Raw genomic sequence first — 14,907 nt, forward strand, 5'->3', positions numbered from 1 at the left:
AAACCTGTGATGGCGGGCTTCTTGGCCACTGTAACGATGGTGGAGCTCTTGAAGCACGAGGGCACCTCACACAGCTCCAGAGAACGGTTGAAGATCCGTGCAAAGGTGGGCGCCAGCTGCTCAGCGCAGACTTTCAAGCAGGAAGGTGACACGCCGTCTTGGCCCGGTGCCTTCCTGGTCTTTTGTCTTTGGAACATCTGGCGCACTTCCTCCTCGCGGACCTGGAGTGCGGGCGCGGCCTCTGCAAGAGAGAGAGTGGGGAACAGTGATGATAGAGGTGTGGACAGAGCAGTTGAGGACTGTGAGGAAATAGACAGTGGAGTCAAAGCAGGACCTCCAAGCCTGCTTTGACTGCACCGATTGGGGTGTTTTTGAAACTGCAACTTCAGACTTGCATGAACTCACTGACACTGTCACATCATACGTCAGTTTTTGTGAGGATCTGTGTGTGCAGATTAAGACCTTCTGCACGTACAACAACGACAAACCTTGGTTTACACCGAACCTCAGGATGCTGCGCAAAGTCAAGGAGGGGGCCTACAGGAGTGGGGACCGTGACCTGTTCAGGCAGGCCAGAAACACACTGACCCGAGAGATCCGGAAAGCTAAGAGGAGCTATGGGCAGAGTTTGGAGAGACACCTCTCTTCTAATCCTGATCCCTCATCGGTGTGGAAAGGCCTGCAGAGCATCACGGGCTTCAAGAGACCAATCTCCCCTGTGGTCTCCTGTGGAGAACCCAAAGCTTGCAAACCACCTAAACAGGTTTTACTGCAGGTTTGAACGGTCCAGTCACACAACAGGACATCCTGCATCACAATCAACCCACCCCCAACCTCCCTGTTTACACCTCCATTACTATTATCACCCACTCTCTCTCTTTCAGAAGCCGCGCCCGCACTTCAGAGCCGCGAGGAGGAGATGTGTCCGATGTTGCGGAGACAGAAGGTCCCCCTCCTGCCTGAAAGTCTGTGCTGAACAGCTGGCACCCACCTTTGCTCGGATCTTCATCCGTTCCCTGGAGTTGTGTGAGGTGCCCTCGTGGTTCAGAAGCTCCACCATCGTACCGGTGTCCAAGAAGCCCGCCATCACAGGTTTGAATGATTTCAGACCTATCGCCCTGACATCTGTTGTCATGAAATCTTATGTGGTTCCCACGTGTTTTTATAAGGTACATAACTGAGTGTGAGGAGCTCAAGTTCAGACTATAGTCTCTATTCTTACACATCTTCTGTATCAAGAGGAGCATGTGTGCATTTTCGGGACAAAGTGTCATCACATTTGTGTCATAGGACAAATGTATGGGACAAAACGGGACCTTTGCGTCATGAATTGAAGTCAAAAGTCACTAAACCTCTCACTTTCACATGGTCACTTCTGTTTTTTCCATGCACCACCTTGGGTCAATAGCATTCGACTGTTTGAATTTGCATAACATGCTTCTCGGTTGCTCTTAAAATGGTGCACTCTTGCTGGGTGTTATAACAATGGCAAGAGAGGGAAAGATGTATCCATATATTTGATGCTACTATATTCCATTCAAGCAGCACTGCCGGTCCCAGCCAGTAGTCTTGAATGGCATTGTCTGCAGCAACCGCTGGCAAGTATTAACAGAAACAACATTTATAGTACATATAAAACATAGACAGAAATCATCCTGAGTAGGTCGATACGATTTGTCAGAGCTGAGTGGTGAAGGAAAAGGACTTCCCTGACACAGCCATCTTGGTTAGAGAAATATTTTATTTCTGCTCACGAAGTCTCCCCAGTACATGATGTCTGCACGTCCGTATGTCCGTGCGAGCGTGTCCGCTTACCCAGCGACCCCTTCTTTAAGGACACAGCCTGGATATGTAAGTGTACTGAGCACTACTGCTTCTATAGGATCATGTTCCCTTTGAGGCAAATGGTCACAATACATTGCAATTACCTTCTTTGCCATCAGGAACTGATAACACCTTCAAGCAACTATAAACTGGGTAAGGGCAAGCAACCCTTTGTTTTCTTGACTTGCAAATTGACAGAAGGTCTACGTATATGTAAATCAATTTACGTATCAGACTGTAACTTAAAGTCTACTAATTATTGTGAATGTCATACTAAATGTGCATATGGGGAATATACCTCAGAAACAAAAATGAATCTTCATTATTGATGTCTAAAGGGTTTGTGGCTCTTGTGTTTTTTTTTTATGAGACGTGTTCATATTGCCAACTTCAAAAAAATATGTTCCTCATCACTTGCCGTACAGTGATTGTGCCAGGGATGGTCTCAACAACTAATTAAAAAAATAAACTGCAACCAAAATTCATGTTGACGTCTCCACTTATGCGCACATCAACCTCTGAAAATATTACAGGAATCACCCCTATATTATAACTATGTAGCATTTACCTTTCTGTAGCTCACTACAGAAGCTTTTGTTGCTTAAGCATTAAAGCGCTCTGTCCTTAAAATACAAAATATTGGGCTGATTTTTGTCATGTATTCTTAGGTCGATGTACGTAGGCATAAGTAGTGATGTCCACATACCGTACAATTTGGTGACGAGTGATTGCAGTTTTCTGTTATTTTAAGCAACATAATCTTTTTTTACCCTTACCGTTTTTTTCCATGTATAATGCGCCCCCATGTATAATACGCACCCTAAAAATGGCATGTCGATACTGGAAAAAAGCCTGTACCCATGTATAATACGCATCCAATTTTTTTTTTTTAAGTCCCAATGATCATCACACACGCATCTGGGTGTGGTGAAATTTGTCCTCTGCATTTGACCCATCCTCGTGTGATTTCGATCCATCCCCTGGGAGAGAGGGGAGCAGTAGGGGTGTAACGATACATCGATACACATCGATTAATCGATATAATGCTCTACGATTTATTGGCATCGATGCTAAAGGTAAACATCGATTTATATTGCCGTGTTTGACCTCGGACATTAGACGCGACTTTATTTTGAAATCCAGTTCATTGTTGCTTGCTTCCTCTTTCCGGGAGCAGTGCGCCCGGCGTTGTTGTGTTGTGAGCAGAGCACGCGCGTGAAAGGGGAGGCGACAACTAGTACGCGGCTCCTGGGCTGGTGCTATGGCTAGTGTCCAAAGAGACGAGGAAATCACCTCCCCTTTAGGCTTCAAGTCATTCGTTTGGAAGCACTATGGATTCCAAAGAAAAGATGGCTCAACGGACAAGACACGTGCAGTTTGTAAATCCTGCCATGCGGTGATCAAATATTCAGGGAGCACAAATCTCGCCGCACATTTAAAGAAAAAACACGACATCAAAGTTCAGTGTTAAAATAAGCACTTTGTATACTACAATACTCTTGTAATTTCCTAAATAAAGAGTTTGCAGTACCTTGTTGATTTTGCGTATGAATTGTTATAAATCAGGATATTGTTCTATATTTTTTATTAAAAAAAAAAAAAAAAATCGATCGTAGAGCACTATATCGCGATATATCGTGAATGAATCGCAGCAGGCTTTAAGATATCGGCAAATATCGTATCGTAGTTCTTTATATCGATATTGTATCGTATCGTGAAAAAACCCGCGATTTACACCCCTAGGGAGCAGTGAGCAACAGCAGCGCTGCGCTCGGGAATCATTTGGTGATCTCACCCCCCAATTCCAACCCTTAATGCTGAGTGCCAAGCAGGGAGGCAATGGGTCCCATTTTTATAGTCTTTGGTATGGTCTTAACTAGGCTGGATGTATTTTTTTTGTTGGCGTTGATTTCTCCGACTGCCCGTAAAGGCACCACCGCGATCAGTTCGTTTAAAATGAAAAGAGGAAAGTGACGTGCGGACATGTAAAAAAGGCGGCTCTGTATGGGAGAGAAGTTGGAGAGGAATAGAAACACCCTTGGAAACCAAAACTTGCCCCTCGTCGTGACTCGAAGCCGCAACAAACGTTTCAGATTTGTGTAGGGTATATTGTGACAGCAAACGAGCAGGTGATCGAGCAAGCGTCTGATACGAGAGCATTGCGTTCGTATGGAGCGTGTTTGAAGTGAACAGCAGAGACAAAAGGAACAAGGCAAAGTGTTGTGAAGTAAAATATTACCTGTAATACGCATTTTGTTATTTGCTGATTGTATTAAACTATCACATTTATTGTCAGTCAAGAAGAGGACTATTCGCATCGGATCTATACTGCCTCCGTATGACGTCCAGTCCGCGATGGAGATTAAAAAACAAACAATATTTGCCAATAACACAGGTTTCTGTTCCTGTCTTTGGTAACGTCACCCTGTCTTTTTGTTCCACGTCTTTGTCGGTCAGTCCTGTTGTTGGTTTTGTTAGAGAGTTATGTTAGTTTACCAAGTCTGTGTCTCAGGAAGTACAGCCTCTGCTGGGCCTTCTTCCGGACAGAGTCTATGTGGCCGGTCCATTTCAGGTCCCGAGAGATTGTGGTTCCCAGGAACTTGAAGGTGTCTGTGGAGAGAATAGTATTACTGCGGATAGTGAGGGGTAAAAGTGGTGAAGGGACTCGCCTGAAATCCACTGTCATCTCCACGGTCTTGAGCAGGTTCAGCTCCAGGTGGTTTTGGCTGCACCAGTGGACCAGTCGCTCCACCTCCTGTCTGTACGCAGTCTCATCACCATCCTGGATCAGTCCGATGAGAGTGGTATCGTCTGCATACTTCAGGAGCTTCACAGGAAAGTCACCTGAGGAGAAATCATTGGTGTTGAGCAAGGGTCACCAACCCGCGGCGACCACATCAGTCACCCGCAGCGACCACATCAGTCGGCTATAGGCCAGTTCTAAAAATAGTTTACAGTACACTGGTGAAGAGCATGCAATGCCAGGCTTCCCACTAACATTTATGTTCAGTGTCTTCACATAGAATATCATTAATAAAAATATAAAATTAAAGGTACACTGTGTAACTTTGTTATTTCTGAAGTGTATTATCAAAGTGGTCGCCCTTTGCATTATTCGGTGCCCTTGAAGTAGCTCCCGACTTCAAAAAGGTTGGTGACCCCTGGTGTAGAGAGAGAAGAGCAGCGAGGAGAGGACGCACCCCTGAGGGGCTCCAGTATTGGTGGTCCGGGTGTCAGATGTGATGCCCCCCAGCCTCACACGCTGTCTCCTGTTGGTTAGGAAGCTGGTGATCCACTGACAGGTGGAGGCAGGCACCGCAAGCTGGATGAGCTTCTGTTGGAGGATGTCAGGAGCGATGGTGTTGAACCCCGAGCTGAAGTCCACGAACAGGATCCTGGCGTACGTTCCTGGGTTGTCCAGGTGGTGCAGGATGTAGTGCAGTCCCATGTTGACCGCATCATCCACTGACCTGTTTGCCCGGTAGGCAAACTGGAGGGGGTCAGGCAGGGGGCCTGTGACCTTCTTCGGGTGGTTCAGCACTAACCTCTCGAAAGATTTCATGACCACAGATGTCAGTGCGACGGGTCTATAGTCATTCAAACCTGTGATGGCGGGCTTCTTGGCCACTGGAACGATGGTGGAGCTCTTGAAGCACGAGGGCACCTCACACAGCTCCAGAGAACGGTTGAAGATCCGTGCAAAGGTGGGCGCCAGCTGCTCAGCGCAGACTTTCAAGCAGGAAGGTGACACGCCGTCTTGGCCCGGTGCCTTCCTGGTCTTTTGTCTTTGAAACATCTGGCGCACTTCCTCCTCGCGGACCTGGAGTGCGGGCGCGGCCTCTGCAAGAGAGAGAGTGGGTAACAGCGATGATAGAGGTGTGGACAAAGCAGCTGTGGGGAGAGGTGAGTACCGTTTTTTTCCGTGTATAGTGCGCCCCCATGTATAATACGCACCGCACCCTAAAAATGGCATGCTGATGCTGGAAAAAAGCCTGTACCCATGTATAATACGCACCCAATTTTTATGAATTTTTTTTAATGATTTTTTTTTTTTTTTTTTAAGTCCCAATGATTGTCACACACGCAGGGAGGCAATGGGTCCCATTTTTATAGTCTTTGGTATGGTCTTAACTAGGCTGGATGTAATTTTTTTTGGTGGCGTTGATTTCTCCGACTGCCCATAAACGCACCACCGAGGCGTGCGGACGTGAAAAAGGCGGCTCTGTATGGGAGAGACGTTGAAGAGGAATAAAAACACCCTTGGAAACCAAAACTTGGTGATTTCAAGTTTCATTTCGAGGGACATTTGTCACGTCTCGTCCCCAGTTTTGCTATGTGTCTAGGTTGCCATAGTTTCTGTTCGCGTCGCCCCTTTTAAAAATTAAAAAAAATTTGTACCCATGTATAATGCGCACCCCAGATTTTAGGACAATAAATTCGTTAGATTTTGCGCACTATACACGGAAAACAACGGTAAGTGTGTTGGGCAGGATGGCTGAATGCGATGCGCGATTGACAACAAACAAGAAGAAAGGTGATTTCAAGTTTTATTTCGAGGGAGATTTGTCATGTCTCGTCCCCAGTTTTGCTATGTGTCTAGGTTGCCATAGTTTCTGTTCGCGTCGCCCCTCTCTTCCTGTGTCGCCTCAATCGATGTAACGTGTTTTGGATTTAAGTCCTGTCTGCCCCTCGCTCACCGTTGGATCATTGCATGTGTTACTGTCATGATGTCTGTTTGGGTTCTGTTCCTGTCTTTGGTAATGTCACCCTGTCTTTTTGTTCCACGACTTTGTCGGTCAGTCCTGTTGTTGGTTTTGTTGTACCATGACTTTCTTTAAAAAAAAAAAAAAAATTAAAAAAAAATTTTTTTTAATTTTTTTGTACCCATGTATAATGCGCACCCCAGATTTTAGGACAATAAATTAGTTAAATTTTGCGCACTACACACGGAAAAAAACGGTATATAGATTGTGCTGCAGGAAGTCCCGTTGTGTGGGAGATCCGATCAAACCAGCAGTAGAACTTGTTTAGCTAGTTAGCAAGCCTTGGGCTCTGTCACGGCTTCGGAGTGGAGAAATGGAGCAGGGCGACCAAGTGCAGCTTGGACCAGGGTTTATTGCAACAAACTCAAAAAGACTAGGCAAACTGACGTGACTAACCAACAAACTAACAAGACTAACCGACTAAATTGCGAAACAAAAGACAGGAACAAAACCAACCGTGACCGTGAGACATGCATGGTCCACGTGTTACACACGCACACACAGACACACAATGCTCCGACAGCGAGTGACACTCAAACAGAACTTAAATACAACACAGGTAACGAGAGGCAGGTGCGTGTGATCACTCTAAACAAGGGCACACAGGAAGGGAGGGGCGAGCACACAGACACAGAAACGATGACACATAACCAAAACTGGGAACGAGGCATGACAGAACCCCCCCCACAAGGGACGGCTCCCGACGTCCCAAAAATCCAATCCCTCACGACGGCACGCGGGGGGGCGGGGGGGCAGAGAGCCGCACTCGGGCGACGACTAGGGGCAGAGAGCCGCACTCGGGCGGCGACTAGGGGCAGAGAGCCGCACTCGGGGGGCGGCGACTAGGGGCAGAGAGCCGCACTCGAGGGGCGGCGACTAGGGGCAGAGAGCCGCACTCGGGCGGCGGCGACTAGGGGCAGAGAACCGCACTCGGGCGGCGGCGACTAGGGGCAGAGAGCCGCACTCGGGGGGCGGCGACTAGGGGCAGAGAGCCGCACTCGGGGGGCGGCGACTAGGGGCAGAGAGCCGCACTCGGGCGGCGACTAGGGGCAGAGAGCCGCACTGGGGCGGCGACTAAGGGCAGAGAGCCGCACTGGGGCGGCAACTAGGGGCAAACAGATCCGCACTCGGGCGGCGACTAGGGGCAGAGAGCCGCACTCGGGCGGCGGCTAGGGGCAGAGAGCCGCACTGGGGCGGCGGCTAGGGGCAGAGAGCCGCACTGGGGCGGCGGCTAGGGGCAGAGAGCCGCACTCGGGCGGCGGCTAGGGGCAGAGAGCCGCACTCGGGCGGCGGCTAGGGGCAGAGAGCCGCACTCGGGCGGCGGCGACTAGGGGCAGAGAGCCGCACTCGGGCGGCGACTAGGGCACACGGAGCCGCAATCGGCGGACACCCGGGGAAACAGAGCCGCAATCGGCGGACACCCGGGGAAACAGAGCCGTAATCGGCGGACACCCGGGGAAACAAAACCGCAATCGGCGGACACCCGGGGAAACAGAGCCGCAATCGGCGGACACCCGGGGAAACAGAGCCGCAATCGGCGGACACCCGGGGAAACAGAGCCGCAATCGGGCGGACACCCGGGGAAACAAAACTGCAATCGGCGGACACCCGGGGAAACAAAACCGCAATCGGCGGACACTCGGGAAAACAGATCCGCAATCGGCGGCAACTCGGGGAAACAGATCCGCAATCGGCGGCATTCGGGGAGTCCATGCCGCAATCGGCGGGATTCGGGGAGGCGGAGTTGTGCGCAGCGGCACGAGTCAAGCATGTTGCCTTCCTAGATGTCGGGTGATGATCGCAGGTTCTGGCGCTGCTGGCACAAAGACCAACGGCGGCCGTGGGTCCAGCGTCGCTGGAGCAAAGTCCGATGGCAGCCGTCGAGTCTGGTGTCGCCGATGGGCGAAGTCCGATGGCAACAGCGGAGCCGGTCGCACCGGGAGGAACTCTGATGGCGGCCGCGAAGCCCATGGTGCTGGAACCTGCTCGGACGACGGCCGTGGATTGCAGGTCGCGGACGGGAGCTGATCCTGGAAGGTCCAAGCGCTGGTCGCTGTGATGGTCGGAGCATTCTGTCACGGCTTCGGAGTGGAGAAATGGAGCAGGGCGACCAAGTGCAGCTTGGACCAGGGTTTATTGCAACAAACTCAAAAAGACTAGGCAAACTGACGTGACTAACCAACAAACTAACAAGACTAACCGACTAAATTGCGAAACAAAAGACGGGAACAAAACCAACCGTGACCGTGAGACATGCATGGTCCACGTGTTACACACGCACACACAGACACACAATGCTCCGACAGCAAGTGACACTCAAACAGAACTTAAATACAACACAGGTAACGAGAGGCAGGTGCGTGTGATCACTCTAAACAAGGGCACACAGGAAGGGAGGGGCGAGCACACAGACACAGAAACGATGACACATAACAAAAACTGGGAACGAGGCATGACAGGCTCTCCACAGGACGGTTCGTTTCTTGTAGCCTGTGATGCTCTGCAGACCCTTCCACACTGTTGAGGGATCAGGATTGGCAGAGATGTGTCTCTTCATGGTCTCCCCGTAACACCTCCTGGCTTTCCTGACCTCTCGGTTCAGTGTGTTTCTGGTCTGCCTGAACAGGTCGCGGTCGCCGCTCCTGTAGGCCTCCTCCTTGACTTTGCACAGCCTCCTGAGGTTCGGTGTAAACCAAGGTTTGTCGTTGTTGTACGTGCAGAAGGTCTTAATCTGCACACACAGATCCTCACAAAAACTGATGTATGATGTGACAGTGTCAGTGAGTTCATGCAAGTCTGAAGCTGCAGCTTCGAAAGCTCCCCAATCGGTGCAGTCAAAGCAGGCTTGGACCCTGCCTTGACTCCACTGTCCACTTCCTCACAGTCCTCACCACAGGCTTAGAAGTTTTTAGTTTCTGCCTGTAGGCCGGGATCAGATGAACTAGACCAGGGGTGGGCAAACTACGGCCCGCGGGCCACATCCGGCCCACGGGACCGTTTAATCCGGCCCGCCAACCCTGAACAAATTGTATTATTAAACTTTGTTTTTGGGTCATTTTTCCTGCAATGACTGCGTTTCCCCAGTAGATGGCGAAGCGCTCGCCTGCGCATTTACTACCGGAAGCCGTGTCAGAAAGCTCGGTGCACACTCAAGTGCGTATACGTACTCAGTAGTACGGGCATGAGCGCGCTCTCGCTCTATTCGTTGCAGTCCCGAATTTAGAGCTGAATTTTCAGATGCAGTTTTGCGCTAAAGCCACCCACAAACCTTCCCCTGGAATCCTTCCATTAAAATGAGTGGCCCGAAGAAAAGAAGTGAGTGCCGAATGTTAAAAAAGAGTGGCCAATTTGGCTCGACGTACGCGACGTGACGTTCAGCCACATGAACGTCAACATCAACCCGTCACAGATCGAGGTAAACGGACCAACACCTCGGATCTCTCCTAAGAATTGCCACAACAAATTTTACTCCAGACTATGACGCAGTAGCAAAAAAGGGAGACCAACCACACTGTTCCCACTGAAAATGAAGGGGAGGCATTTTGAATATGATTTATACACATAGCACGGATTGAAACTAGCGACCATTCTCATTTTCAAACAATGCAGGATGCTCAAGGACATTGATGCACCACCTATTTGCGACTAATCTTAACCTGTAAAGTTCTTAAGGCTTACGGGAAGTGTTTCCCGTTTCCTCACCTCTGTTACCAGGTGTTTGTGAGTTAAAACTCTGCTCTGATTTTCAGATACCCCTCACCGTGTTGCTGTTTTGATTACTTTATTTGGATGTATGCTTTCACCGATTCTTCAAGATGATATATTTGGTCAGAATGTTTGCCGTTTGATGTGATCTCATAAAATAAACATCTTTCATTAATCTGACCTGCAGGCACTGAAGTGATGGAGACTGTTATTCATAATAACAGTGTCGTATTTTATGAGAATCACCGATAGCAGTTTTTTAGTGAATTATTATTATTATTGTTTTTTAATGCTGTTAATAAATGCATTTGTTTTCAAAAAACTTGTTTGGAATATCCATGCTTTACTACCTACTAAAGGCCAAAATCTTTTATGCAATGACCTTTACAGGTCGCTTATATGACTTCACACAAAGCCTACGTCCATCTGCTCCTGGTTCGGCCCTCCGGTCCAAATTTAGAACCCAGTTCGGCCCGCGAGTCAAAAAGTTTGCCCACCCCTGAACTAGACAGTGGTCCGAGAGTCCTAAAGCTGCACGATCCGCAGAGTGGTATGCATCCTTGATCAGGGTGTAGCAGTGGTCCAGAGTCTGTGCCGCTCTGGTGGGACACGTTACGTGCTGTCTGTACCTGGGGAGTTCGTGTGCGAGGTTCGCCCTGTTAAGATCACCCAGAACAATGATTAGTGAGTTTGGTAGAAGTTTCTCCATGTCTGTTACCTGGTCAGCCAGTTTCTGCGTGGCTTCACTTGCACGTGCGTGTGGTGGAATGTAAACAGCCGCCATGACGATCGAGGAGAACTCCCGTGGTGAATAGAACGGCCGGCAGTTTATGACAAGTATTTCTAGGAGAGGGCTGCAAAACTCTTTCAACACTGTGACATCAGTACACCAACGTTCATTAATGTAGAAACAGAGACCACCTCCCTTTGATTTTCCGGAGAGCTCCGCGCTGCGATCTGCTCGCGTTAGCTGGAACCCCGCTAGCTCCACGGTGTGGTGGGGGGTTCGTTCGCTGAGCCACGTTTCCACAAAGCACAGCGCGGCGGATCTGCTGAAGTCCGTGTTCCTTGAAGTGAGGAGCAGCAGTTCGTCCATCTTGTTTGCCAGTGAGCGGACATTTGCCAGATGAATTGACGGTAGGGCAGAACGGAACCCTCTCTGCCTCAGCCTTACGAGTGCTCCGGCTCGTTTTCCGCGCCGCCGTCGTCGCGCTAGCTTGTACAGCACCGCCGCTCAGGCTAGAATCTCCGACAAACAGAACAGGAGAGAAAATACCAGAAGAAGACTGTCCGATGTTTAACAGCGCTTCTCTGGTAAAAGTGATCCGGGATGGACAGCAGAGGACAGAGAAAACACACAAAATAAGACAAAGAAACAGAGAGCGACTCACCGTGGCTGCCATCCGCGGCGCCATCATATGGCCTTGTGCAGAGGCTTGTGCAGTTAACATCATTTTCAATGAGGCTGATAGGCTGTATATTTTTATTCTCTAAGTGAGAAACAACTTACCATAACATTATCATTTCACAACACAAATTTAGCTGATATGATCAAATATATTTATAAAAAAAAATCCATCTATCCATTTCTGAACTGCTTATTCCCACTCATGGGGGTGGGGATGTGTGTACAGGCACCTTCGTGGGCGGGCGCGGACCCTTATGGCCTGCTTGCGGGATGCATCTGAGTAACAGTATTGCTTTAGATGAGCATGTAATTATTGACCGACTTTGTTTTACTAACCAGTGAATCCATAAATAGATAGCTGGTGTCACAAACCCCTATAAGCACACATTAGTCCCCCCCACCCCCTTTTAGAATTACAATAGACAGAGGTATTGTTCCACTGCAAGAATACTGTGAGCGGGCTTGTCTTCTAACACGGTCTAATGATGCAGCAACAAACGTTTCTCCACTAACACTCTTTGTCTACGTGCACTTCCCTGAATATTGTCAATAATCCCCCATGGGTTGGCTGACCTGACTCTCAATGTGGGTCAGAGGCCGCACAATCACCTGGTAATTAACAGAGAGTAAACAACCCAAGCCAATGGAGAGCTTTTAATGATTGTCAGGCTGCCACAAAGGGCCCTTCATCTCTAATGAGAAGTAAGTGTGTCATATTATATTGCATAATTGTTGGATCTGACCAACACGATGAATATAGTATCTCTGGCTGCAATGTTATGGGATCAGGGAAAATTTGAGGGCTGATGTGTGATAGGAGTGTAACTCTGGCCTCTGTGATCTGGTGGTGTGTGGTGTGATCTGAAATGACCTTACATAATAAGCCCTTTGCCCAGTTCTTGAATCAGATGATTAATTGCTCAGCAGTCTTTCAGCAGCTATGACACCATGTGCCACCCACGGAGTGTATTTTGGCCTCCTGTCTCAGGCTCATTAAATGGGGCCTTTGTCTACAAGCTGCTCCTCATTTGTCCCAGCGCGTCCACCTATCAGAGAGGTCGACCCCTGTGTCTCTAGTCGAGATGACATCACCTTCTCATCAAGGCGAAGGTGATGTCTCTCTGTGGGCCATCTCTTTCCCCTTATCACTCAATCACTCCTTTGTGCTTGCCAGGCCTGCGGGATTATATGGACGGTAATGAGACTTTGCAATGTGCCAGCGCAATATAAACCAAACAAAGCAACGTCCATAATAGCACATTGTTTTAAGTGAGGTTCATGGGATGAGGTGCGCTCTAGTGTTGTGTCCCTCGAGAAGGATTCGTTCAAAAAGAACGAATCTATTCAGTGAACGCGAGTGAACGAATCACTTCATTTGACCTCAACCAACATGCAATTATGTAACTTATCCAACACAGTAGGTGGCGGTAATGCGTCTTTAAGCTGATGCCTCTCTGCCGTAAAACAAAATGAAGAAGAAGAGTTACGTAACTTCCCGTTCACGAACGAGTCAGTGAACTGCATTTCTCGTTCATCAATCGAATGGATCAGTGAGTGAACTGCCTTTACCGTTCAACAACTGAACGGATTAGTGAGTGAACGACTTGAACATGCTTACTTTCCCGTGAGTGAGTGAGTGAGTGAGTGAGTGAGTGAGTGAGTGAGTGAGTGAGTGAGTGAGTGAGTGAGTGAGTGAGTGAGTGAGTGAGTGAGTGAGTGAGTGAGTGAGTGAGTGAGTGAGTGAGTGAGTGAGTGAGTGAACTGCCTTTCCCGTTCATCACATGAACCAATCAGTGATTCGTGAGTGAACTGCGTTTCCGTGCATCAACAGATCACGAAGTGAACCGATCAGTGAGTGAACAACTAAACGTGCTGACTTTCTTGTTAAAGTTAAAAAAGTTAAAGTCCCAATGATCATCGTCACACACACATCTGGGTGTGGTGAAATTTGTCCTCTGCATTTAACCATGTGATTTTGATCCGTCTCCTGGGGGAGAGGGGACCAGTGAGTAGCAGCGGTGCGCGCTCGAGAATCATTTGGTGATCTAACCCCCCAATTCCAACCCTTAATGCTGAGTGCCAAGCAGGGAGGCAACGGGTCCCATTTTTATAGTCTTTGGTATGACCCGGCCGGGGTTTAAACCCACAACTTTGCTGTCTCAGGGCGGACACTCTACCACTAGGCCACAAAAGAGTGCATGCATGTTTGCGAAAGAGTCAAAGTCAAAAGTCAAAATCTGCTTTATTGTCAACATCTTCACATGCCGAGACACACAAAGACATTGAAATTACGTTTTCCCTATCCCACGGTGACAAGACATATTACACGATAGACACACAAGTAAACAACGCAATATAAAAAATAAGAAGGCACAAACAATAAATAAGAGTAACAATAAATAATAAATAAATAGATAACACAACGAATAAAAGCCAGTGTGCATACAGACAGTAAAAGTACAGGATGCTAAGCAGAAAGGGGAAGCAAGTTCAGGATCCTGACTGCCTGGAGTATGAAGCTGTTTGAGAGTCTGGTGGTGCGGGAGCGCAGGCTTCTGTACCTCTTCCCAGAGGGCAGAAGCTCGAACAAAGAGTGAGCGGGGTGACTCACATCACTCACAATCGTGGTCGCCTTGCGGGTGAGATGGGAGGTGTAAATGTCTTTCAAGGAGGGGAGCGAAGCACCAATAATCTTACCAGCCGTGTTCACTATGCGCTGCAGGGCCTTCAAGTTGTAGTCAGTGCAGCCGCCACCCCAAACAGCAATACAGCTGGAGAGGACGCTCTCAATGGTGCCGCGGTAAAATATAGTCATGACGGCCGGAGGGGCGCTCGCTCGCCTGGGTTTCCGCAGGAAGTACAGGCGGCGCTGGGCTTTCTTTGTCAGTGATGCGGTGTTGGTGGACCAGGAGAGATCCTCACTGATGTGCACCCCCAGGAACTTGGCGCTGCTCACTCTCTCCACCACAGCACCGTCGATGGTCAGCGGCAGGTGTTGGGTGTGACCCTTCCGGAAGTCCACAACAATCTCCTTGGTCTTGTCGACGTTCAGCAGGAGGTTGTTGTCCCTGCACCACGTGGTCAGAAAGTCAACCTCCAGCCTGTATTGAGTCTCGTCTCCCTTGGTGATGAGACCCACCAGAGTCGTGTCGTCAGCAAACTTCACTATACGGTTGTCGCTGTAGGTTGCAGTGCAGTCATGCGTCA

The 14,907-nt window shown here is 48.9% G+C and overlaps 1 long non-coding RNA gene across 1 annotated transcript; it reads right to left on the reverse strand.

Moving 5' to 3' along the window:
* Positions 1–4,044: 4,044 nt before the first annotated feature.
* LOC133162985 (uncharacterized) lies at positions 4,045–10,524 on the reverse strand. Its single transcript, XR_009716309.1, has 3 exons — positions 5,428–10,524; positions 5,025–5,314; positions 4,045–4,668 (listed from the first exon to the last, which is right to left on the reverse strand). It is a non-coding gene; the product is annotated as an uncharacterized LOC133162985 (long non-coding RNA).
* Positions 10,525–14,907: the final 4,383 nt, after the last annotated feature.

This window comes from Syngnathus typhle, linkage group LG1 (assembly GCF_033458585.1).
Source record: "Syngnathus typhle isolate RoL2023-S1 ecotype Sweden linkage group LG1, RoL_Styp_1.0, whole genome shotgun sequence".
Taxonomy (NCBI): Eukaryota; Metazoa; Chordata; class Actinopteri; order Syngnathiformes; family Syngnathidae; genus Syngnathus; species Syngnathus typhle.